The 25,920-nt window shown below is 39.3% G+C and overlaps 1 protein-coding gene across 1 annotated transcript in view; it reads right to left on the reverse strand.

Annotated features, from left to right (window-relative positions):
* The window catches only part of epb41a (erythrocyte membrane protein band 4.1a), a 181,378-nt gene extending 155,887 nt beyond the window's left edge, over nucleotides 1–25,491 (reverse strand). Inside the window, exon 1 of the mRNA XM_051918993.1 lies at nucleotides 24,626–25,491. The gene's annotated coding sequence lies outside the window, so the exon portion shown is untranslated. The remainder of the gene's footprint in view (nucleotides 1–24,625) is intronic.
* Nucleotides 25,492–25,920: the final 429 nt, after the last annotated feature.

Below are 25,920 nucleotides of genomic sequence, written 5' to 3' on the forward strand. Positions count from 1 at the left end.
ATATTTTAATGTGTTTTTTATCCAATGTAGTTTGTAATGATGGCTGTGAAAAACGTTTTGGGGAAAATGGAGATGAAGTTTCAGATAGAATTGAAACTTATGGTGACCATTGTTGGACAACAGCAATATATATGAGAAAGTTAAAAAAAAATCTCATGTTACTCGTATCTGATAAACCATATATCATTTCATCCAGTCTATGCTCTCAAACAGATGTATTTTACTTAAATATGCTTCAATAAACCACTTCTGGAAAAAAGGAAGTCAAAATTGGGGAAAAACTTTATAATGTGATACACTGCAAAATATCTGCAAGATCCAAGCATGTAAACATCACTCTTGTTTAAACTTTAAAATGTAAAAAAAAAAAAAATAATAATGAAGCAGTGCATGTGAATTTTGAATGTATGAAAAAATAAATATACAACTCAGTTGCTAGACAGAAGGTAAAATCTGAATGTTCTACTACATACAGAGGGTGTAGTAACACAATCTGTTCCAACTCTGCTTTAAGACAGAAAGAGTTTAAGTAATCAACAGAAGTTGGGACACCTGTACAAATTATTCATTTCAACTTGCAAGGATTAACTTACTTTAATTGCTGCAGAAAATCTGTAGATTTTAACCTATTAGTTGTTCCCTGAAGATGGCCCATTTTTAATATTCTGAAATTTCCTTCTTTTTTTCAGTTTTTGTAAGCCTAAACTTTAAGTTTAATCCTCTGGTAGTTTACCTTTTCACCATTTTAGGTCATTCACTGCATTTCAAATGATTAAATCTGAAGAAAAACTGGGAAACTGAAGTGTTCCAAAACTTTTGATCGGTAGTGTATCTATACTAATAAAAGGCAAAGCCCTCACTGACTCACTCATTACTAATTCTCCAACTTCCCGTGTAGGTAGAAGGCTGAAGTTTGGCAGGCTCATTCCTTACAGCTTACTTAGAAAAGTTAAGCAGGTTTCATTTCGAAATTCTACGCGTAACGGTCATAACAGTCGACAATGTCCGCCATGTTAAACTTTCTTATTTATGGTCCCATCTTCACGAAATTTGGTAGGCGGCTTCCCTGCGCTAACCGAAACCGATGTACGTACTTATTTCGGTGGTATGACGCCACTGTTGGCCACCATATTGAACTTTCCAACGGTCTTTGTTACTTCTGAGCCCATCTTCAAGAAATTTGGTATGCGGGTTCCCAACGCTAACTGAATCCTACTTACGTACATATACGTCCATAGCCTGCAGCTCGGTCGCCATGTGAGGTGGCGTTGGGTCCCCCATCCCCATGCCTCCCATGTAGTTGGCTGCCTGCCTATATAAGGCTGTCCGTCGCTCCGGTCTCTTCATTCCCTTCCTTGCTTCGCCACGGTATTCACGTCTCCCTGCTGATAACTGCAGCCTTTTTATTTAACAGCTTCTCTGCTGTTTTATTGTTCATTTATTACGATTATAGTTATTGTGTAGGTATTTTACAATTTAGGTACCCATTTCCTTTATCGTTCCAACCGTACCCCCATTAACATGTCTATTGAGGTGATCACCATCGATCAAAGAACTGTCATTTACAGAGTGGTTTCCATGCCCGGAGATGGCGACTGCCTTTTCCATTCTCTGTGTTACATATTGCACGGCCATATCAGGCTCACTCTTGATATCCGGAGGAACATTGTGTCTTATGTATTGAATGACTGGGACAGGGTTCAAGGTGTGGACTAATGATGGTACAGGAGATAATTATACTGCACAGGAGCACTATAAGAGTGAAATGCTTAAGCCCTTCACCTATGGTTCTACATGTAAGTTGATGGCTGCCGCTGAATTGTTCGGTTGTCGCTTTCAAGTGTACTGAAATGGCCAAATATTTTACACCTTTGGACAACCGCCAATGCCTCTTAAACATTTTAGATTCACAGTGACGATTTGAGTAGTGGACACTTTGATGTTTATGAATGTTTAAACTCTCAAAAGCTGGATGCGAAGTTATCGATGAAGCCCATTTCAATTCAAACGCCTCCAATTTCCAGTAAGGCTCTGCTTCGCAATGACAATTAATAAGTCTCAGGGACAGACCCTACAAAAGGTTGGCATTGATTTGAGGCAAGATTGCTTTTCACATGGCCAACTATATGTTGCATGCTCAAGAGTAAGCTCAGCGCACAGCTTGGTCATATTACAACTGGAGAGCCGAACTGGCAACGTGGTATACAAAGAGATCCTTAACAAATAATTATTGGTATATTTTCCCTCAGTTTAAAAAGGTTTACTTTTCTTCTTAATAAAAATTTTAAAGCAGCACTTCGCCGCTGTGAAGCGCGGATATTTTGCTAGTCTATATATATAATTCACTAAGTCCATGGCAAGCAAGACGCACGCAGCCACGCCTGCCAACAATTCACTAAGCATCCGACCATGGCACACAAGACAGAGACCATGGGATACACGCGACAGAGCCACGCCCACCAACTCACAGAGCCACGCCCACCAACTCTAAGACCATGGGATATGCACGACAGAGCCCCGCCCACCAACTCTAACCCTCCTCCCGAGTCCACCCTCAGTCTCGAGGCACGCAGCACCTCACCAAACACTGCCTCAGTCACTTTTGTCTCTGCTACAGTCCACATGCACCTCTGAGCCACGCTGACTTTTCATTGTTCTTTTTGGTTCCAATCCACCAAGTCGCCCGACCATGGGATACACACGCATGCAAGACAGAGCCCTGCCCGCCAACTCTAACCCTCCTCTCGCATCATGGAGTACGCACAACAGAGCCCCACCCGCCAACTCTAGCACTTACTGTCACCGGTTGCATTAACAAGCAACCTTTGTGGCGTCACATGCATGTACTTACACTGACGACAAATATGACAGCTCTTCCTCACGAACAAGATTTCGCAAGACAGGAAAAACGGAACACCTGCAACATTACCGTCACATTGTTTTCCTTTTATTTCTGATCCCGTTCAACAACTATGTGGCGACATCGACTTCTCAACTGTGACTCCGGAACAACTCAGTACGCGAGCTATATTACGCATCACCAACGAAGACTCGCGACACCTTAATTAACAGGTACAGAAACTTATCCCTACCGATGAAGTAACTTTCACCAGCATTGATTCCATCGTCACAGACGATCCGGCACATCAACTTTCATTCCCCAAAGAATTTCTTAGTGGTCTTACTCCCACTGGCATGCCATAAACTCAGACTTAAAATTGGTTCGGTCGTCATGCTTCTCTGAAACCTCATGCCAGCAAGAAGTCTCTGTAAAGGCACTAGACTGACTGTTACCAGCATTCACCGCAATGTACTAGAGTGTAAAACAATCGCAGCTGCTACCTCACAAACTGTCCATATTCCCCGGATTTCCCTGACCCCACCAGATTCAAATTTGCCTTTTACTTTTACACGCAGACAATTTCCTGTTAGATTGGCCTTTGCAATGACAATTAATAAGGCGCAGGGGCAAACTTTCAAAAAGATATGCCTGTATCTGCCAAAACCAATTTTCAGTCACAGACAATTGTATGTTGCTCTCTCTAGAGTTCCATCTTTTCATTCACTCACAGTCATATCCTCAAACCCACCCCATTTGGACAACTGTGTCTTTCAGGAAGTGTTCACCCATCAATAAATAATTATGCGGCGTATGCTACGCTGCAGGTTGGCTAGTATAAATTATATATCTTACTATACTGTAAGGTTTCTGAACTCTTTTGGGACTCCCCCAACGGGACAACACACCGAAGAGTGTCCCGAAGCGTGATTGCCACGTCAGTGGAAAACAGTTTATCAGTTGCCAGGGAAACCACGGGCTCCCAACGTTGGAGCGGCTCACAGCTAAAGCAGATCCGAGTCGATCGCGGTCATGCTAAGTGCTTGTCGTCGATGCAAGGAACATTATAAATGCAGGGAACAGTATTACTTGACCACAACCCTGCCTGATTGCTGTGTCTGTGTATAGGAGAATGGTAGATCCCGCTACAATAAATAACCGTGTTATTCCTGTTTCAAGCTGAATAAAGTTAGTTTTGCTAAAGTACTGAGATTTAGCCTCATGTTTTGGGGTGCAAGATAAGTATTCACACGTCACAATACGTTGTAGATGCAAAGTAAGAAACACACATGAAAGCAAAAGAACAGAGGCCGGATTCATATGTGACAGATGTAATGTATAGGCAGAGCTTCATAATTTATGCAAATATTAATCATATGGCATACACACTGTGTAAATAATATTTGAGTAGCTGGAAATGAGCAGTTGGTTTTTATAACATCGTACTGTCATCAAAGAATTAACTTACTTACTACCTACATATACATAAATAAATACAATGGCTTACAAAATGAACAAATGGATAAATTCCTAGGTCTTCTACATAGACTGAAACAAAAGATGCCTACTTCTTTGCCTGGAGGACTAAAACTGCTGTAGGTTTTCACTAAACCTTGTTTGTGAATTTTACTGTTTTTTTTAGTTTTGATGAATTTCTTGTTTTCTAGTGTAACAAGACATTGAATTATTCATCACCCAGAGTAATGCCAAATGAGAATGATCAAAAAATGGTATATTTAATTTTTGTTTCAAGCACAAGACAGAGATAGAGTTAATATAATATAATATATTATATTTTATTCTGCGGTGGGTTGGCACCCTGCCCAGGATTGGTTCCTGCCTTGTGCCCTGTGTTGGCTGGGATTGGCTCCAGCAGACTCCCCGTGACCCTGTGTTCGGATTCAGTGAGTTGGATAATGGATGGATGGATGGATTATATTATAATAATTTATAGCACCAAAAGAAAACCAAGACAACTAAATCTTGCTGCACCCTTAAATGCCTTTGTCACCTTCTCTCACTCTGTCTGTAAAAACCCTGGCATATCTTCCCTTCTACCAGTGACCCTCTGCCTTACTCTACCCTTGATTCAATGGTCACTGGTAAGGGATATCCCTAGATCCTTCCTTAGAATCACTTCTGGGTCAAACCCAGAATCACTTCCATGATCAAGCGTAGCCATTGCTACAAATTAAGACATTGGCTGCAGTTTCCTATTCTGTACTCTGGAGAACATGCAGTGTTGAACCCTGCTTAGTCTTAGACGGTCATCTTACAAAGACAGCTTCTGGGTCTGCTTATCCGCTTAAGCAGGACTTGGTTCCACCTTTAACAGTCAGGTACCACATATGGCCTCCTAAAAGACCTCTGTCTATTCACACTCACTCTGGTGCCTACACTTCAAAGACAACACTCCATGAGAATGAGGATTACATGTATATCTACACTGCTGGTACTGGCTGTTCTCCCACTACTTGAAACTTTATTGTGCCCTTCTGAAAAGACCTGTCTGGAGTAAAAGGTGCCATGTGGGCATACTCCTCATAATTGTTTCTGAACTTTTTGGATTGCTCATACTCAATATGCCAGTAAGCTGTAGATTTCTTAGTAAACAATCCCTCAGTTAGAAGCTAATGCATGCAGTGAACAGAACTCAGCTCAAATAAATTGCTTTATTATTGTGTATTTATACTTGGGCTGTTGAAGGAGAATTAATTTTGTTTAGGAAAAAGGACATTAGAATTGTGATGTCTTTGGGAATAAAGATTTATTTTCTAGGCTTCTTGGTAAGCATTGATCAATATTTCTTTTTTTTTTTATTTAAACAACAGAGCTTTACAAAGGTAGGTAATTTGCAATGAACAAGAACAACTGTGACTGATAATGAATACAGATCCATGGTAGACCAAATTCCTTATTTACAATTGTTTGAACTCTGGGAAATGTGCTCTATTTAAGAAAAAATAAATAAAATAAAAAAAGCAGACCAGAATTCTTAAAACATGCATAAGTTGTCCAACTTGTATGGGAAAGCAAAACACATACTGCAAGTGCATTAGGCTTAGGCAATTTAAATCCACCCAGGTTATGAAGCCATTAATCAAAAGGAAGCTAATGAAACCACAAACTGAATAAAAAGACAAACCAGCCCCTGACTGAGATATTGGTTGCAGTGAAAACCTGCAAAGACGGAATCACACTGGGCTAGAACCTAGTACTCCAGACCAAAACATATCACATACAGCCAGTCAAAAGATACAAATCTGATAATATTAATATAAATATAAACTGGCTGTGCTACACGTCTAAGAATTAAAATCTAAGTAATCAACGTAGACCTCATATTTGTTATTTCATACATGGGTTGTCCATTTGGTCCAGTATATTAATATGTACTGAATAATACTCCTGATTCCTTTCCTCTTTGGATAGAGCTGCCTGTTTTCGATGCTTCCTCTCTGTGTTGCTTATCAAACTAACCACTCTTACAGTCAAAGTGTGGTGGTGGCTGCTACTGCACTGGCCTGGTTTAGCCACTCTAGCCTAGTCATCTTGGGGCTCTGGTTTCCTGATGTGCGTGCAGATTTATTGTTATTTTAACTCATCCATTGCCCACCACTCAAAGTTCTGTCATTAGCACTACAGCTACAGAATAAATCTCCTTCCTATGGCCCCGAGCAGGTGCAAGAAATTTCCTACCAGGTTGTTGTACTAATGTCAGACAAAAGAATGAACAATAACACCAACCTTCTCATTTCTAGACCATTATTTGGTATTTTATTATCATTTTTGATTTTTTGACCCTTCTACACATTTTTCTCTTTTTTAAATTTTGCTTTTTAATCCGAGCAACCGGATGGACACACAGTTTGACAGATACACACAGAAAACTTGTCCCTTTATGAATGTAGATATAATTCAACTATTTTTGATATATAGTATATTCACCATGGGGAAAAACCTGTCTGTATTGTCTCTGGGAGGAATTACAATTGCCAGCCTTTAAGGACAATAACTTTATTATTTGGATTATTTTCTTGTACTTTTCTTTGCATTTTAAGTTGTCGCACGCCTGAAGGAAGTTATTCTCCTGACTTTCTGTGCACTTCATGTCATTTGTTTTCCCCTCAATCCTTATCATGTCTCATAATGAGATATAATCTTACAATATAATGTTGTCAGAGTCTGATATGAATGTTTGCATTGCACTAATTTCACATCACAGCCTCCTATTCTACTGCTGCTGCTGCGGACGTTATTACAAGTTGCAGTTACAAAGCACATTTGAAATTCCATCACTGCTTGTATCATCAAAAATGATTTAGCCAAATACCTTTGGAGGCTGGCAATGGCTTCAGTTTTTACATTAAAAACAAAATATTCCTTAAATATTTTTAAAATATACTGTATTCTGTGTTTGTTCCCACCTAAATTTCACTGAATTTGTTTCTTATTCCAAGTTACTACAATTTAAATGTAGTCTCCTACTATTTTGAATAATAATTTTGCAGACTGTGAATGACTTTGGTCAACACTTTAAGCATGAGTTAAGAAACTTTAAATGTATGATTCAACGTGGTTTTAAATTGTACCAATAGGTTTGAAAAAGATATCTGGTTACTCAAAAGTGTCTGTTACAGAACCATACATTGGAGGTGTCATTTGGGTACTCTAATCAACTGTTTCAAGTCGTTGAGGTATGTTAATGTTACTTTTGTTTATTGTCTGCTTTGTTTTCTATGCCTGTGCTATGTTCCATGTTTTGTGGTGGTCCCCCAAAAGGCAGAGCTATCTACCAATCACTGCCAGGAAGTGCCCTCTGCCCTATAAATCCAGAAGATCTTCCACAGTTCCTGACAGTTCACTTCGGCTGCGCTACACAGTGGTGAATTTACTTGTTTTTTGATGTGCTTATACTTATTATGATTTTCTGGATTTTTGACCATTTTTGCTCTGTTTTTTGACTTTGGATTGCACATTGGGACTGGTTTGTGTTGGATTAACTTTGCTGGCAACTTATTTTTGCCTTGTGTGTTCTATGGAACTTTATGTACTTGCAGCACATTTTTGTGGTAATAAATCTTATGAAAATTCTGTGTGGCCCTTTTTATATCTAGCCAAAGTTTTGATTGGATTTCCCAATCTAGTGGGTATTAGACAGACAGACAGACAGACAGACAGACAGACAGACAGACAGATAGATAGATAGATAGATACTTAATTAATCCCAGGGGGAAATTCACATATTCCAGCAGCAAAAATATTAAATTAAAGAGTAATAAAAAAATGCAGATAAAAAAACAGACAATAACTTGAATAATGTTCAACGTTTACCCCCTCTGGTGGAATTGAAGAGTCGCATAGTTTGGGGGAGGAATGATCTTCTCAGTCTGTCAGTGGAGCAGGACAGTGACAGCAGTCTGTCGCTGAAACTGCTCCTCTGTCTGGAGATCACACTGTTTAATGGATGTAGTGGATTCTCCATAATTGATAGGAGCCTGCTGAGTGCCCGTTGCTCTGCTACGGATGTCAGACCGTCCAGCTCTATGCCAACAATAGAGCCTGCCTTCCTCACCAGTTTGTCCAGGCGTGAGGCGTCCTTCTTCTTAATGCTGCCTCCCCAGCACACCACTGCGTAGAAGAGGGCACTCGCCACAACCATCTGATAGAACATCTGCAGCATCTTACTGCAGATGTTGAAGGATGCCAGTCTTCTAAGGAAGTACAGGCGGCTCTGTCCTTTCTTGCACAGAGAATCAGTATTGGCAGTCCAGTCTAATTTATCGTCCAGCTGCACTCCTAGGTATTTATAGGTCTGCACCCTCTGCACACAGTCACCTCTGATGATCACGGGGTCCATGAGGGGACTGGGTCTCCTAAAATCCACCACCAGTTCCTTGGTTTTGCTGGTGTTCAGTTGTAGGTGGTTTAAGTCGCACCATTTAACAAAGTCCTTGATGAGGTTTCTATACTCCTCCTCCTGCCCACTCCTGATGTAGCCCACGATAGCAGTGTCGTCAGCAAACTTTTGCACGTGGCAGGACTCCGAGCTGTATTGGAAGTCCGATGTATATAGGCTGAACAGGACTGGAGAAAGTACAGTGCCCTGCGGCGCTCCTGTGTTGCTGACCACAATGTCAGATCTGCAATTCCCGAGACGCACATACTGGGGTCTGTTTGTAAGATAGTCCACGATCCATGCCACCAGGTATGAATCTACTCCCATCTCTGTCAGCTTGTCCCTAAGGAGCAGAGGTTGGATGGTGTTGAAGGCGCTAGAGAAGTCTAGAAACATAATTCTTACAGCACCACTGCCTCTGTCCAAGTGGGAGAGGGATCGATGTAGCATATAGATGATGGCATCTTCCGCTCCCACCTTCTCCTGGTATGTGAACTGCAGAGGGTCGAGGGCGTGTTGGACCTGTGGCCTCAGGTGGTGAAGCAGCAGCCGCTCCATGGTCTTCATCACATGTGATGTTAGAGCGACAGGCCGGAAGTCATTCAGCTCACCAGGATGTGATACCTTTGGGACTGGGGTGATGCAAGATGTTTTCCAAAACCTCGGGACTTTCCCCTGTTCCAGGCTCAGGTTGAAGATGCGCTGTAGAGGACCCCCCAGCTCTGATGCACAGACCTTCAGCAGTCGTGGCGATACTCCATCTGGACCTGCTGCTTTGCTGGCACGAAGTTTCCTCAGCTCTCTGCTCACTTGCGCTGCTGTAATTGTGGGTGGGGATGTCTCTCCTATGTTGGTATCAGCAGAAGGATGTGTAGAGAGTGGAGTAATCCGAGGTGAGAGTGGGTTAGGGTGGTCAAACCTGTTAAAGAAGATGTTCATTTGGTTTGCTCTCTTCACGTCTCTCTCGATGGTGGCACCCTGCTTCGAGCTGCAGCCAGTGATGATCTTCATCCCATCCCACACTTCCTTCATGCTGTTGTTCTGCAACTTCTGCTCCAGCTTTCTCCTGTACTGCTCCTTCGCCGCCCTGAGCTGGACTCGGAGTTCCTTCTGCACGCGCTTGAGCTCATGCTGATCACCGCCTTTAAAGGCCTTTTTCTTCTGGTTCAAAAGGCCCTTGATGTCACTTGTAATCCATGGCTTGTTGTTAGCATAGCAGCGTACTGTTCTTACTGGAACTAAAGTGTCCATACAGAAGTTGATGTAGTCAGTAGTGCAGTCAACAACCCCCTCAATGTTCTCACTATGTGATCCCTGCAGGATATCCCAGTCTGTAGTTCCAAAACATTGTCTCAGAGCATTCTCAGCCTCCGGGGTCCACTTCCTGAATGATCGTTTGGTTACAGGTAGGACTCTCACTTTTGGTTTGTAGTGAGGCTGAAGCAGAACCAGGTTATGATCTCCTTTCCCAAGCGCAGGCAGCGGGGTGGCACTGTATGCGTCTTTAACGTTTGCATACAGTAAATCAATAGTCTTATTTCCCCGGGTGTTGCAGTCCACATACTGGGAGAATGCAGGTAATGTTTTGTCCAGCGTCACATGGTTAAAGTCTCCAGCGATTAGCACAAGTGCCTCGGGGTGCTGCGTTTGTAACTTAGCAACAGCAGAATGGATGATGTCACTCGCTGACTCCACGTCAGCCCTAGGAGGAATATACACGATGACAACAATGACATGTCCAAACTCTCTGGGCAAGTAATAGGGACGCAGACTTACGGCCAACAGTTCGATGTCCCTGCAGCAAGTGGAGATTTTGACTTTAACATGTCCAGAGTTACACCACCGTGTATTAACATAGAGAGCGAGTCCTCCTCCTTTGTGCTTCCCACAGGTACTTGCGTCTCTGTCCGCTCTAATTGTGCTAAACCCGGGTAGCTCCACGTTGGCATCTGGGATGGTGTTATTTAGCCAGGTTTCGCAAAAACACAACAAACTGCATTCTCTGTAGGTTCTGACATTTTTCACCAGCGCAGCCAGTTCGTCGATCTTATTTGAGATTGAGTTCACATTCCCCAGAATAACAGAAGGCACCGAAGGCTTAAAACGCCACTTTGTCAGGGTGATTTACTATCACAGGAGATGACCAAAATACAAACGATATTCTCATACTTCTCCCATACTGCTCTGTTTTTTTATGCATTCCTCTTAACAGTGAATGCAGGTTTTTCCAGGACTTCTTCTGATCTCCAATGCGTTAATCAGTTCTCACATCACCCTACCACCATCCCTCCAAGCTGATGTTGTTTGCAAACGATTTACCCAAATAATAAATGCATAATGTTTATAGTAACTCAATTAAATGTAAATTGAGTCACTTATGCTTTTAGACAAACAAAGAGACTGAGAACGTGGCAGGCACTGCTGCGGGACCAGGGCACAGCTGTGACTTATCCGCCGACTGATGGGCAGCAAGATGCCACCAACTGACTCCCGTAAGACCAATGTGTAGTAAATCAAAGCAGACAGACTGAACATTTGGGAGAAGCTGCTAAGACTACGTCTGAAGGGAAGCACTTCACAAGTGCCTTATTCTAGCCTGAATTCTAAAACTCACAAAGAGGGCTCAATGCTTAAAAGATATACAAATGTACATACATATTATACTGGATTGATTTGATATTTGATCAAAGCATATTTAAGAATTTTGCGCATGTAAAGATGTGAAAAGGACTGATTATATAGTAATACTGATTTTTCTATTGGCACACCTAAATTAAAACATTTCTGGAAATCATACATGAAGGGGCAAAAGTAGCATCCTTGTATTTCTTTTCTTAATGTTCACTGACTGCTATGCAAATGTTTTTTTGTTTTTTTTTACGGAATCAGACACTTTTTATCCAAAGCATCTTAAAAAAAGAGGTCAATATCATCAAATAAACTACAGTCTCAGGGACTGTTCTGGAGCCAGTGTTACAGGACAATGTTACAAAATTGATCACCACAAGAGAAGAGCTCAGCACAAAATGCAAGTGAGTTACATCTCTTTAGTTACAAAAAGCTAACAAAGCCATTAAACAATTAGAGACAAATCCACTGAACAGGTGAGCCTTCAAGCACTTCTTAAACACATTATTCAGTCCTAACAAAGTAGTAGTATTATGCAGTATCATTTCTGATTCACAAGAAATATTACATAATTGGTAGGTGAGTGAGAATATACTAATTAATAAGGCACAAAATAAATTAATAAGTAAAAAAATGTGGTTATCATTTTCATATATTGTTAAACATAAGCATCAATTTAATATCAAAAGAGCATTGTTTAAAATAGAATACACATATTCCATTGTCTGCACACTTAAATCAGAACCACACGAACACTCTTATAAATACAGATCCTTTAATAGTACTTTAGTGGGTTGCGTGGTTCCTTGTAGAACCATTGCATTTTTGGAAGGGTTCTTTGCATATCATATTGGTTCTCTGGGCTTTGAAAAGGTTCCTAATATCTAGACAAAACAGAACTCTTTAATGTATAATGAGATACTTTGCAGGATGTAGAAAGAGTAAGAAAACCTGAACTCAGCCATGTTATTATATGCACCTAGTGTCCTTTTAACAATTAGGAACCCACGGATATTTCACAAATGTGTTGTCATCTATTCAAGGTTATTTATACAACATGTTACGGATTTCAATAAATAAAAGTTCCTTCTGGAACCTTTCATGTGGATGGTTCCTCTATGGCATTTCTCTGAAGAACCACCCTGGCACCTTTATTTTTTTTAGGAGTGTGGCACAGGGAAGCCACATGTCCTGTCACTGAGGGATCAGCAGAATTTGAACTTTTCATACTTCTACTCCGAAACACCTTTTAGCATTTTGGTTTTCCTTTGTTGTTAAGCACCAGTCAGACAGAGCTATGCTGCCATCTAGTGCAAAACACTATTATAACTTGTCAGCAGGCAACTTGCAGAGCTTCCAATTTTTCAGCACTGGGATACTCATTACTAAAGATAACTATTTGCGTCATGTCACTTTAAATGTGCCTTAGGCTCAGAAGCCGGAAAGAGGACAGTTATTTCACATTTTCCTGTACTTGTTTTGATTTCCTAAAATGCAGATAAATGCACAGATCTTGGTGTTCTAAAATTAGGAGGAATCTTGTTTTTATTATGCCACAGTGTTTAATAACTAAAGATAAAGTGCACAGTCAAATGAAACTTTTTTATTTATTTTTTTTTTATTTTAAAAAGTAAGTGTACATATAAAAGTTACAGTCTTGCAGTGAGCAGCATGCAACCACCAACAATTTTATTTGCAATACCAAAACAACACCAAATCGGACCCCACTTGACCCCAAAGTAACTACAATTTGTTCAGGCATAACCTCAAGTAGCTGGTGAGAATTTAATATGCCAGATTGTATTGGCTTCAGTGTGTCCCACAGTTGACTTACTCTCATCTCGTAGGTCCTCAATTTAATTGAGATCTGGCGATTGTGAAGGCCATTGAATTATGATGAATTTACCATCACATTTCTAAGACTTTCTTAGTCTAGTAGCAAGGAGTATTATCCAGCTTATTTAAAATAAAGACTTGTACATGGGCACACTGTTGCCATGAAGTGATCCAATTAATCAAAATTGTTATTAAGATATCCTGTGGTGCTCACAGCTTCACTGTACTTCCGGGCACTGTGCAGGCGGTAGCCTCTTATAAAAGCACAAATTCTCAGATGATTCTGCACTAATGGGGTGCATGAACAAGCGGGATGAGTCAAAGCATAGGAATCAGGTGGAGAACTGTCTGCCGCTTAAGTTAAGGAACTGGTTATTGACTTTCATTGCAACAAAGGACATCTATGCCCAGTCACTATTCAAGAAATGGATATAAAGGTGGTGAACTGCTACAAGTACTTGGCAGTCCACATCAATGACAGCCTTGACTGGTCTCTTAACACAGAGGAACAACAGAAGAAAGCGTAGAAGCAGACTCTGTTTTCTTAAGAGATTGCATTCCCCTAATGACATCCTTTACAATATGTAAAACTCTGATGACCAGTTTGATTTTCTATGCTATTATTTGTACACATCACTTCAGGAGAGACCCAACAAATCAACAAACTGAATAAAAAGGCAGGCTCAGTTTTAGGACACTCTCTGGACCCAGCTGAGGTATTAGAGGAGGAGATAATGAAGACTAAACTGAGTGCCATTATGAACAATACTGAACATCATCTCTCTGACACACCAACACTGAGGACTTTCAGCCAACAAATTATTCAGCAGAAGTGTGTCAGGAAACGCGACTGGGGTCCTTCTTACCAACGGCAATACGTCTGCATAATGTCTCGATGTGAATGGTCTGCTGATCTTTAACCATGTTAGAAGTTTTCTTTCTAATTAGTCATTCTCATGTGTATTTGACAAGGGGTTTGTTGTTTGTCATAATAAGAAAATATTTACTGATACATATATATATTTTCTCTCAGTGAATAAATTAAGTGCTGTCTAAGGATCCAACATGTTCCACAAAAACATAGCCCATAGCAGCATCAGCAGAGTCCATGCCTGTGCTTAGTACCATGCCACAGTCAAAGTCATTTAAATCTTTAGCCTCCCCCTTTCTCCCTTTAACTAAACACATGACATGCAGTGGTACCCATCAGCTTGCTTTAAATAGCCCTGTCAGCACACACTCAATGGCATTAGAAAAAACAGATGCGCCCAATAAAGTAGCCCCTCCGTATACACAGGATTAAGGATGACTTGCTTCATGCAGGTTAGGTGAATTAGAGATTCTTAATTGGCCCTAGTGTGTGCTTGGTGTGTGGGTGTGTTTGTGTGTGTCCTGCGGTGGGTTGGCACCCTGCCCGGGATTGGTTCCTGCCTTGTGCCCTGTGTTGGCTGGGACTGGCTCCAGCAGACCCCCATGACCCTGTGTTCGGATTCAGAGGGTTGGAAAATGAATGGATGGATGGCTTCAGCCTTTCACAACTTTGCCTTGAAAAATATGGGATTAATAAACTTACTGATAGATGTTTTTCCTTATATAGTTAGCTTCCTTTTCAAAATTGTATCTTTTTAACTTGCTACCAACATTTTATACTGTGCTATTACAATATACATTGCTTTAAAAAACACACAACTAAGATTTTTTTAAGTTATTTAAAATTTTCCACGTTATAACCCATACAGTAGTTATGTTATTTGATGTGGAAAATTGTAAATTGGTTAAAATACAGGCTGTAACACTTTACTTTAACCATTTTCAGATAAATAATATTCAGAAAAATAACCGTCATTCTGCTGTAGACTTGTATCTTCGTTTTCAATCCCCCCCCCCCCCTCCCCAAAGTTCACCAGCATTTTAACAATGAATAAAAGAATTACACCTTTACAAATGCCTCCGATGATTTAATTCAGCTTATTTTTGTATATCACTCTTCACTGAGTACTTGTGCAAAGCACTGTGACAAGTTCTCAGGTAAAATGCAATTACAAACTTTACAAAATTGCATAAATGAGTACACAAACAACACAGATTTGTTTAAAAAGACGGTTAAACAAGGCAGTTTGAAAAGGACAGAAATGGAGGCCCACACTACCTGTCCGTTGATTAATTGCTGAACTATGGCCCGTTGACAACTGGGAAGAGACGAACAAAAACTTCAATCAGCAGCATCCCAGGAGAAAATAAACCTCTGGGGGGAGGGGGGTCCACAGTCAATGAGGAGATGGAGCTAAATATGCGCACATTAAAAGAAAGCCTCAAGGTACTGTCACTTCCTACTTAAGCCAACATGACATGTAATTTATTTTTTTAATTTGTTATCAAAGAATGTTGATGACCAGTAAAGATATAGTATGCAATTATTCCTTCTATGATACAAACAAGCATGGCTTATAACAAGCAAACATTTTAAATGAATAATCAGAACTCAGAACAAGTTTTTTGCTGCCATATTTACAGTGGTGTGAAAAACTATTTGCCCCCTTCCTGATTTCTTATTCTTTTGCATGTTTGTCACACAAAATGTTTCTGATCATCAAACACATTTAACCATTAGTCAAATATAACACAAGTAAACACAAAATGCAGTTTTTAAATGATGGTGTTTATTATTCAGGGAGAAAAAAAATCCAAACCTACATGGCCCTGTGTGAAAAAGTAATTGCCCCCTTGTTAAAAAATAACCTAACTGTGGTGTATCACACCTGAGTTCAATTTCCGTAGCCACCCCCAGGCCTGATTACTGCCACACCTGTTTCAATCAAGAAATCACTTAAATAGGAGCTGCCTGACACAGAGAAGTAGACCAAAAGAACCTCAAAAGCTAGACATCATGCCAAGATCCAAAGAAATTCAGGAACAAATGAGAACAGAAGTAATTGAGATCTATCAGTCTGGTAAAGGTTATAAAGCTATTTCTAAAGCTTTGGGACTCCAGCGAACCACAGTGAGAGCCATTATCCACAAATGGCAAAAACATGGAACAGTGGTGAACCTTCCCAGGAGTGGCCGGCAGACCAAAATTACCCCAAGAGCGCAGAGACGACTCATCCGAGAGGTCACAAAAGACCCCAGGACAACGTCTAAAGAACTGCAGGCCTCACTTGCCTCAATTAAGGTCAGTGTTCATGACTCCACCATAAGAAAGAGACTGGGCAAAAACGGCCTGCATGGCAGATTTCCAAGACGCAAACCACTGTTAAGCAAAAAGAACATTAGGGCTTGTCTCAATTTTGCTAAGAAACATCTCAATGATTGCCAAGACTTTTGGGAAAATACTTTGTGGACTGATGAGTCAAAAGTTGAACTTTTTGGAAGGCAAATGTCCCGTTACATCTGGCGTAAAAGGAACACAGCATTTCAGAAAAAGAACATCATACCAACAGTAAAATATGGTGGTGGTAGTGTGATGGTCTGGGGTTGTTTTGCTGCTTCAGGACCTGGAAGGCTTGCTGTGATAGATGGAACCATGAATTCTACTGTCTACCAAAAAATCCTGAAGGAGAATGTCCGGCCATCTGTTCGTCAACTCAAGCTGAAGTGATCTTGGGTGCTGCAACAGGACAATGACCCAAAACACACCAGCAAATCCACCTCTGAATGGCTGAAGAAAAACAAAATGAAGACTTTGGAGTGGCCTAGTCAAAGTCCTGACCTGAATCCAATTGAGATGCTATGGCATGACCTTAAAAAGGCGGTTCATGCTAGAAAACCCTCAAATAAAGCTGAATTACAACAATTTTGCAAAGATGAGTGGGCCAAAATTCCTCCAGAGCGCTGTAAAAGACTCATTGCAAGTTATCGCAAACGCTTGATTGCAGTTATTGCTACTAAGGGTGGCCCAACCAGTTATTAGGTTCAGGGGGCAATTACTTTTTCACACAGGGCCATGTAGGTTTGGATTTTTTTTTCTCCCTAAATAATAAAAAACACCATTTACAAACTGCATTTTGTGTTTACTTGTGTTATATTTGACTAATGGTTAAATGTGTTTGATGATCAGAAACATTTTGTGTGACAAACATGCAAAAGAATAAGAAATCAGGAAGGGGGCAAATAGTTTTTCACACCACTGTATATACTACTTTGTCATCCATATGCAAAAGAGTCTTGGCAATTAAAGCTATTTGTATGAAAAACATTTCACTCGCTTTGTTTTTGAATTGCATCATAAAAAAAATTTGAGCACATTGCTAGCATTTTATTTCCACTGAAGTAACTGTATTTTAGCTAACAGAAATGCCATTAGGGTGACCCAGTGATTAGTGCTGCTCCCTCACTGATCCACCATCATAGGACTGACTTAAAGAATATGTGGTACTTGATTGTTATCCCCATGTCTGTGTGTTTTATTTCCACATCCCCAAATTACATGTTAGGCTGACAGGTGATTCTTTGGTCACATGTGAGGACGAGTATATGAGATTGGCTCTGTAATGGACTGGCACCCCATCCAGGGTTACTTTAGGCCTTGCGGCTATAGTGGTTCAACAGGCTCCAGGGCTCCATGACACTGAGATACATTAGGTGAGTGTCTGAATGCCATGAAATGTCAATAGACTGGTGTTATAATATTTGCATGTATCTTCTAGCTGTTACTGTTACAGCCTTGTCATGTCACACACAATTGACAAATTCTCCATATAATGGTTGTTGCTGCTGCCTCATGAATTCAATGTCCAAGGATTGCTTCCTGTGCCTGTAAGGAGTTTGTAAGTTCTCCCTGTGTCTAAGTGATGTTTTCTTATGGTACTCCATTCTTTCTATCTCGCATCCCAAAGTTGCAATTGTTCATTCAACTGGCCATTTTAAATCAATCCTGCATCTGTGGTGTGAGTGAGTGGGTCCTGCAAATCACTAGAACCTGCCTTTTGCCCAGTGCCATTAGGATAAGTCATGAACTCTGCAAGACCCTCAGAAAGTTATGCTAGTACATCATCTGTCACTAACTCCTGTCTATTCACAGCATTCCGCTGATGCTGTACCTACAGCTAATCTGTGTTGCCTTCAGTTCTATTGTTGAACACTTTGGATGACCACTCAAAATGTTTTAAACCTGCTGACTCCACTAACTCTTTTAAAAGCCCACACAAACCCCATCTTTTTAAGAAGGCATTCAAACTTAGACGAGCATTCTTCCTTCTCCCTAAATTTATTTCATTTGTTCAGGCCTTATTAATGTAACTCTGCAACTAGAACTAAATTTATTTCTTAAATCTCTGTAAGCATGGTATATTTTAGGCCTGTCTATTGCCTTCACGGGCAGAACACTACATTAAAAAGTGCAATCTATCACTAGTGTACTATATATAGTATATTATTCTTTGACATCTTGTAAAGCAGTCTGAGCTTCACTCCGTGTGTGAAAATGTACTGAAGAAATAAATTTTGTTGCTAAGAATAAATACTGTTATCAATATATCTAGTGTTTTAATAATGCTGCTATTAGCTTTATGCCAGTGTTATTGTTTGGGCTTTTTCCTTTACCTCTACTCCTATTGTGCCCTTTTTAATATTTGTGAAGTGCTTAGAGCATAAAAATGTGTTCTACAAATACAATGTGTTATTTATCACAGATTACCTGAAAAATATAAAGTATTTGTTAAATGTACTTATTTATAATTTGACCTCCATTTTGATACAACATTTGGGCGCACACCAACTTTCAGGTTCTACAGCCAGTTAAGTACATTTTGTTTTTTTATTTTGCTTGGCTACCGATCTACCATCGTTTCAAAGATGGCCATGATGTGACTTGTGGGAGCTGCCGTATGTGTCAGTTTAACATCATGGTGGTCTTCTCACTTGTACCACATAAAAGTAGACCTGAGGACAGGGCACAGATCATCAACTCTACTCAATAATTCCTGAGCTACTCGTCTCTGTCTTTACAGTTTTTCTCACTCCGTTTGAGCTTTTCCATTAAATTTTTAACTGTGATTTTACAAACAAACAATTTGACATTCTTAGGCATTTGCAATTTTATCTAATTAGCTGAGACATTTACCAAAGAAGCTTTCAAGTTAAGGATACAACACAACTGTTTAGAATATCTGTTTAAATTTTTGGGCACAGCTGAGTTAAGTGACTTGTTCAACGTTGTGCAGTAAGTACAAGGAAGTAATAGAACTGGCAACAACATAGTGGTTTCATTATAATCGATCGCTCTGCCAGTCTACACTATATTGTTTTGTCATTTTTGTTTTGTTTCAGAACTGTGATAGTTTTTGTACCTGTCAGGCCAAATGCATTGCAGTCACGCCAACTGCAAAGGTTCAAGTGAGGAGAGCAAGCTCTTGTAGGGTTGATTTAGGGCTAATATTTTTAGTGTCTTCTGTCAGGGCCTATTATTTTCTTTTCTTAAGACTGTCTTCTTGTGGCACATTTGTAATGGCTGAAGCGTAACACCAGTTATAACGGAGTTGGCTTTCTTTGACTAAATTTCATAGGTGAGACTGAGTGTTGCTGTCTCTGAGCAATGTTCACATTTGTGGTGTGTAAAGGTTAAAAAACAATAATAAAAAATAAAGTCATACAAATCCAATGCAAAATGTGGACATATTGGTCAAGTACTAGAAGAGTATAAGAGGAAAAGATGAAACATGTGACTCTCACAGCTTTAATTCTAAATCTCTATTGTAGTTGTATTGGAATACAGTTTCAACATACAATGAAAAGAGATGCATTGTTAAATTACAATTCTTTTCATAAAATGGATCTATAATATGTACACAGAGCACTGGTCCAACACACATATCCAAATATACATACCGTCACATGTAAAAATACTGAACACAGATCTTACACCTCCTTGTTATCTAGTAACATTTTTTGAAATTTCTTGGCAAAAAATATAGCCTCGTAAAATGCTTGTTTAATTCAACCCCTTGTCTAGTCTTGAAAATAATAAATCATCTTTAAAAAATAAAATTTCACACCAGTAGAAACAATACACTCTAAGAGAACATATAAAAAAAGAGTTGAAAATTCTAAGGGATAGTTTGGTATTTCTAGGGGTTGAGACACTTCCTGTAGTTTGGGTGGAGGGTGGGAGAGACCTGAAAAAAAGTTTTGTCCATGAAAGGGCCTCTGCTGCTGGCTTTTGATCAGTTAATTCTTCAACATGCTAGAAGGAGATAAAAGTTATGACGTGCTATCCAGGAGTGACTGTTTTCAGATAGTTGACCCACGCAGCAGAGGCCCGCCTTTATTCCAAGCAAGAAAAGCCGCCAACTTTAAAAAGCACAAACTGCTCTCTCCAAACCAAAATTATGCATAGTATGATCTTACATACTTTACAGCATCGGTGGGCAGCATTTCTTAATGAGGATTCTGGGATTGGGAGACATTACAAAATACCTAGAAAAGCTACACTATGCCATGCATTCAGCTCTGGATGTTTAACTATAGCTGGTTAACATGGGAAATTAAATACAAAAAACATTACTCCACTCCAAAACATACTTTTATACAAATATATATGCACATATTTTTTTTTTATATTATATATATATATATATATACACACACACACATACACATATATATATATATACATACATATATACATACACACACACACTGCATATACACATACATACATACATACACACACTGTATATACACATACATACATACATGTACACACACATCATGCACACAAATGCTTGAAATGAATAACACTCCCTTGCATGCATTTATCAAAACAGGCAAAGATTCTTAATATTTTAGCTGAAAATTTTAAAATCATATAGTCATATTTCAGCAAGGACTAATATAAAACACAGTAAAATGTACACAGAGTGTTTTTCTGACCAAAGGCAACAATTCTGGTGCTTATACAACTTCCTTATGCTACACAAAGGTAAGAATGAATTACTGTTTGTTGTATTCTTTGAAATGGGTTAGTTCAATTGCACGAATATTAAAAGTTGACAAGCAAACAGTATTCAGAACACAAAACAATAAACCACTAAAATTCATATAATAGTAAAATGATATGCTATTTATACTTCATTAAGCATTTAAAAATATTTTAACTGCTCAGCACTAAAACCTTTACAAAAACTGAACTGACTCAATTAAGTAAATGAACAAATTAACTCTTAACCCTCTCAGAAAAACCTTATAAACAAAATTGCCTCCCTGTAAGAAAACTAACCTCTGCTCAAGAAGTACAAATCAGCTGTGAACAATTTTCAAAACCTTCAGAAAAGCCAGAGGAGCTCTCATTTTTCCTATAGCCTTTGCCGTTTTCCTTGACAGTAGCTGATATGATCTCTCCCAGCACGTTCCAAGCCACGCTGATATACGTTTGTCTAACTGACTTCAGACTCCTCCTCCTCCTCTCTCCCATACTGTAAGTAACGCAAGTCCTCACCACTGTGTTAAGTCCAGCTCACCATTTTCATACACCCCACACAGTGAGGTATTATACTCGCCTACTTTAGAACTCCATCACAGGAAGCTTCCAACATTATAAGCAATTTGCTGTTAAATAAACAGCTCCAAAACACATCCATTAACAACCACTTTTTCAACATAAGGCAGAGATTAGCGCTGCAGATGTTAATTAAAATGATTGGAACTATTAACCTTGAGCCACATTTTTGTTATTACGATCACATTAATATAGAATTCTAGATATGTGTGCAGTGCCAGCATTGAAAAATCTTCTTTTAAACCGATTGTTACATAGCTAATTGGCATGTTGTACAAAGTGCAAGCGCCCATTACAGTTTAACACAATGGTCAGACTAAAACACAAGAGGATGTCTGCACATATGTCTGTGTATTATCTGCAAACAGGTGTCTCACTCGGGCACTGAGAAATTGTGCATGGAATGCAAAGTTTTCTGTCGAGTCTGAAGATGTACAGGACATAAAATTCAACTGTTTAGAGCAAGACAATTATTATTATCTCTCTTGACAACACCCTGGAATTAAGCAAAGATTTTCTACACAGTGAGGTTTACTAATATTGGACATTTCAATTAAGCATTAAACCCTGCAAAAATAGTTAACAGGAGACTTCCATTTACCATATTAATTTTATAGTACCCATAAAGAATAGTGAATCAAAGGCAAGACAGGTGATGTACATAAGATAGAGTAATAAAGAGTAATATTAACAAAGAAACAGCAGGTTTTGAGACAGGGAACAGATTAAAATGAACAGTTGACTCCTGCCAACTAATCAATTATCAATTATTATTTGATGGAGCCTTAATAAATTAGCCTTCATATCTACTTAACTAAGGATAATAAAGACTGACTCAGTGAATATATATATCTTTAATAATGTAGCTCAAGGAAGTGACTACTATGGCCACAACTCCTACATTGTAACATGTTGTTTTGTCCTCCACAACATAGAAAGGCAATCAGACGATGAGAACTGGATTAGCAAATGTCACCATGACTGCTTAGAAATCATCTTTCTCATTAGGTTTCTCTACAATAATTCAGTCATCTACAAAATGAAGAGAAAACTAATCTCTGCCAACTACTAGGCAAGGCAAGGCAAGAGGAGATTAAAATAGAAACCCTGTTATTGTTTTAATTAGGCTCTACAAACTCTTATTCCAAAAAATCTTTGGGTGATACCTCTCACCCATGACATGTGAGGGATGAAGCAGCTAATGACATTCATTTTAAAGTACGAGGGGGAGTGTCAAGCTAAAGTTAGAAAATGTGATTTATTAGAAAATGGAATGAACCTTAACAAAATTGCTAGTGTCATTTCTCAATGTTGTCCCCACCCTTATCAATGCACTTGCGCCACCTGCCTGAAAGTGCCAGGATTCCAGCAGAATAAAAGGTTTTGTCTTGTCCTTGCAACCACTCGTGCACCGCATTCTTCACGTAGTCATCTGTCTTGAATCAACGACCACCCAGATGTTTTTTTTAGCGGTCCAAATACTGTACGTGGAAGTTACACGGTGCCAAATCCAGCAAATAAAGAGGATGAGGCAATACCTCAACTTCAGTTTCTCCAGACAAGCCTTGGTGTTCTTAGCAGTGTGTGGGCGGGTGGGCATTGTTTTGCAGCAAAAGGACTCCTTGAGACAGCAGTCCCCGCCGCTTGGATCGAATAGCAGGCTTCACATTTGTCTCCAGCAAGTCACAGTAACTGCACTGGTGACTGTACTACCCCTCGGCATGTAGTGTTCGATAATAACTCAGGTGCACAAGTGGTGGCAAAGACAAGACAAAACCTTTCATTCTGCTGAAATCCTGGCACTTCCAGGCAGGTGGTGCAAGTGCATTGAGAAAGGTGGAAACTACATTGATAAATTACATTATAAGTTTTGTTAAGGTTTGTTCTATTTTCTAATAAATCCCACTTTCCAACTTTAGCTAGACTTCCCTTTGTATATATTTACTGTATATGTCAATAATGTACTATTATGACAATCTGTGAAGAAAAGTGCGTATTCTTGTGCTGCTGAAGCTGGCATCCTATAAAGAGCACAAAACAGCGTCCAAAAAGGTATGATTTGATGCTTCGGACCTTAAAGTGTACAATATTAAACATATTTTATAATTTTGTGAGATACACTTCTACTGTAATTTTAGTGTGACTGTCATTTTTACAAAAAAAAAAGCAATAATATATAATGCAACTTTTCTACTGGTCTTAAAAAAATTAAACAGTACAAACTGTTCTGGAGTTTATCCATAGCAATGTGTAGCTTCATACTCTTAACAAGTTACATCACTTGTAATCAACAATTAAGAAAGCTAAAATATTCAACAATTCTATTTTCATTATTTTAAAAAGACTACAAATAAGTTTAAAAACATTAGAAAACAGGCCATTATGCAAAACAAGCTCGCCGATCCCTAATGTCCTACTCTCTGCTACGCTAGTTAGTTCACTTATTCCATAAGTCTGTGGTTCCTCATGTGAAGAAAACTTTGACATTTTTGTGAGATCTGCCCTAATAAGTTTTCAACTGTGCCCCCATGTTCTTGTTACAGAATTTATTTTAAAGTAACAATCGGGATCCACTGTACTAATTCCTGTCATAATTTGAAATAACTCAATCATGTTCCCTCTTAATCTCCATTTACTTAAACTGAAAAGGTTGAACTCCTTCATTCTCAAACATGACAATCTTTAAGTACATTTATAATATAAATATTTTGAATGAAAAAATTATTATGATTACATACCTTCATATAAAATTAAACAAAACCACACAATTAATTTGGACCAAAAATATGAATTTGCATAACCCTCTTAGTCATCTATTCAAATTCTGAAAAAACCCAAAACATCATTTACAGAAAAAGAGTGAGCTTGGTGAAGAATAAAAGCACTTACAGTACACATATGAAAACTCAACGCAAACGAATGTACTCACCCATATAAGCAGCAGTACCCAAGACAAGTCACCATCGCAGGTATAAAATGGCATGGGGGGGAGAAAAAAAAAGTGCATTAGTAAAAATTTAAAAAGTAAATAACACATCAAAAAGTAAATTACATTTGCAAGGCATAAAGCTCTCAGTTTAGTTTAACCTAAATGCCTGTGTTCAGCTGAGCAAAAAATACAAGTCACGACTCTCAGTATATCCCATCTGTTGTGTTGTCTGTTGCAAACTGGCACACAAGGTACCAATCACAGGATATTTCATTTCTACCTGTGTATATCAGATCAAAATGTATGGTTTTCTTCAGATCAAAAAGGTTATGAAAATAATAGCATATTAGGGCATCATATAATGAGATATATTCCAATTAAAAATTAAAGGATATATTCTCCAATAGCTGTCACTGTAACCTACTTTCACGCTTTAAGTAAAACGCTTTTTTTAATTTTCTACCCTATAATGTTGGAACATGTTTAGAACAGATATGACTTGACCTCTAAACACTATACAATATTAAAGTATTTCAAGTAAACATTCACTGTGCTCATTTTAACTGCAGGAGAGCCAACAGCTTGCCAAAGAACATTGGAACTGCTCAAATCACCTTTAACACAATATTGTGCCAGGACTGCCACGTCAAAACAGACACCTGCTTAGAAGTGTCAACCGGACAGGAGAAAAATTAAAAAATGAGATGCAACTTGAATTTCACACAAAAATGGAGATTAGGTCAGGGCTGCATGGTGGCTGAAAATACATCACATTATAGCAGATATAACATTGCCACCTTATAATACTTGAACCCAAATTCATCTTCTAGCCATTTGAAATTTCTGTTTGGATTTATTTAGGTGGGCGGCATGGTGGCGCAGTGGGTAGCGCTGCTGCCTCGCAGTTGGGAGACCTGGGTTCGCTTCCCGGGTCCTCCCTGCATGGAGTTTGCATGTTCTACTTGTGTCTGCGTGGGTTTCCTCTGGGCGCTCCGGTTTCCTCCCACAGTCCAAAGACATGCAGGTTAGGTGGATTGGTGATTCTAAATTGGCCCTAGTGTGTGCTTGGTGTGTGGGTGTGTTTGTGTGTGTCCTGCGGTGGGTTGGCACCCTGCCCGGGATTGGTTCCTGCCTTGTGCCCTGTGTTGGCTGGGATTGGCTCCAGCAGACCCCCGTGACCCTGTGTTTGGATTCAGCGGGTTGGAAAATGGATGAATGGATTTATTTAGGGGGCTTCAAAATCCCACTCACAGTCCTATGATAGCCTGTTTTTTCATTTTTTTACTTCCTGTGAT

The sequence above is a fragment of the Erpetoichthys calabaricus genome, chromosome 14 (genome assembly GCF_900747795.2).
Source record: "Erpetoichthys calabaricus chromosome 14, fErpCal1.3, whole genome shotgun sequence".
Taxonomy (NCBI): domain Eukaryota; kingdom Metazoa; phylum Chordata; class Cladistia; order Polypteriformes; family Polypteridae; genus Erpetoichthys; species Erpetoichthys calabaricus.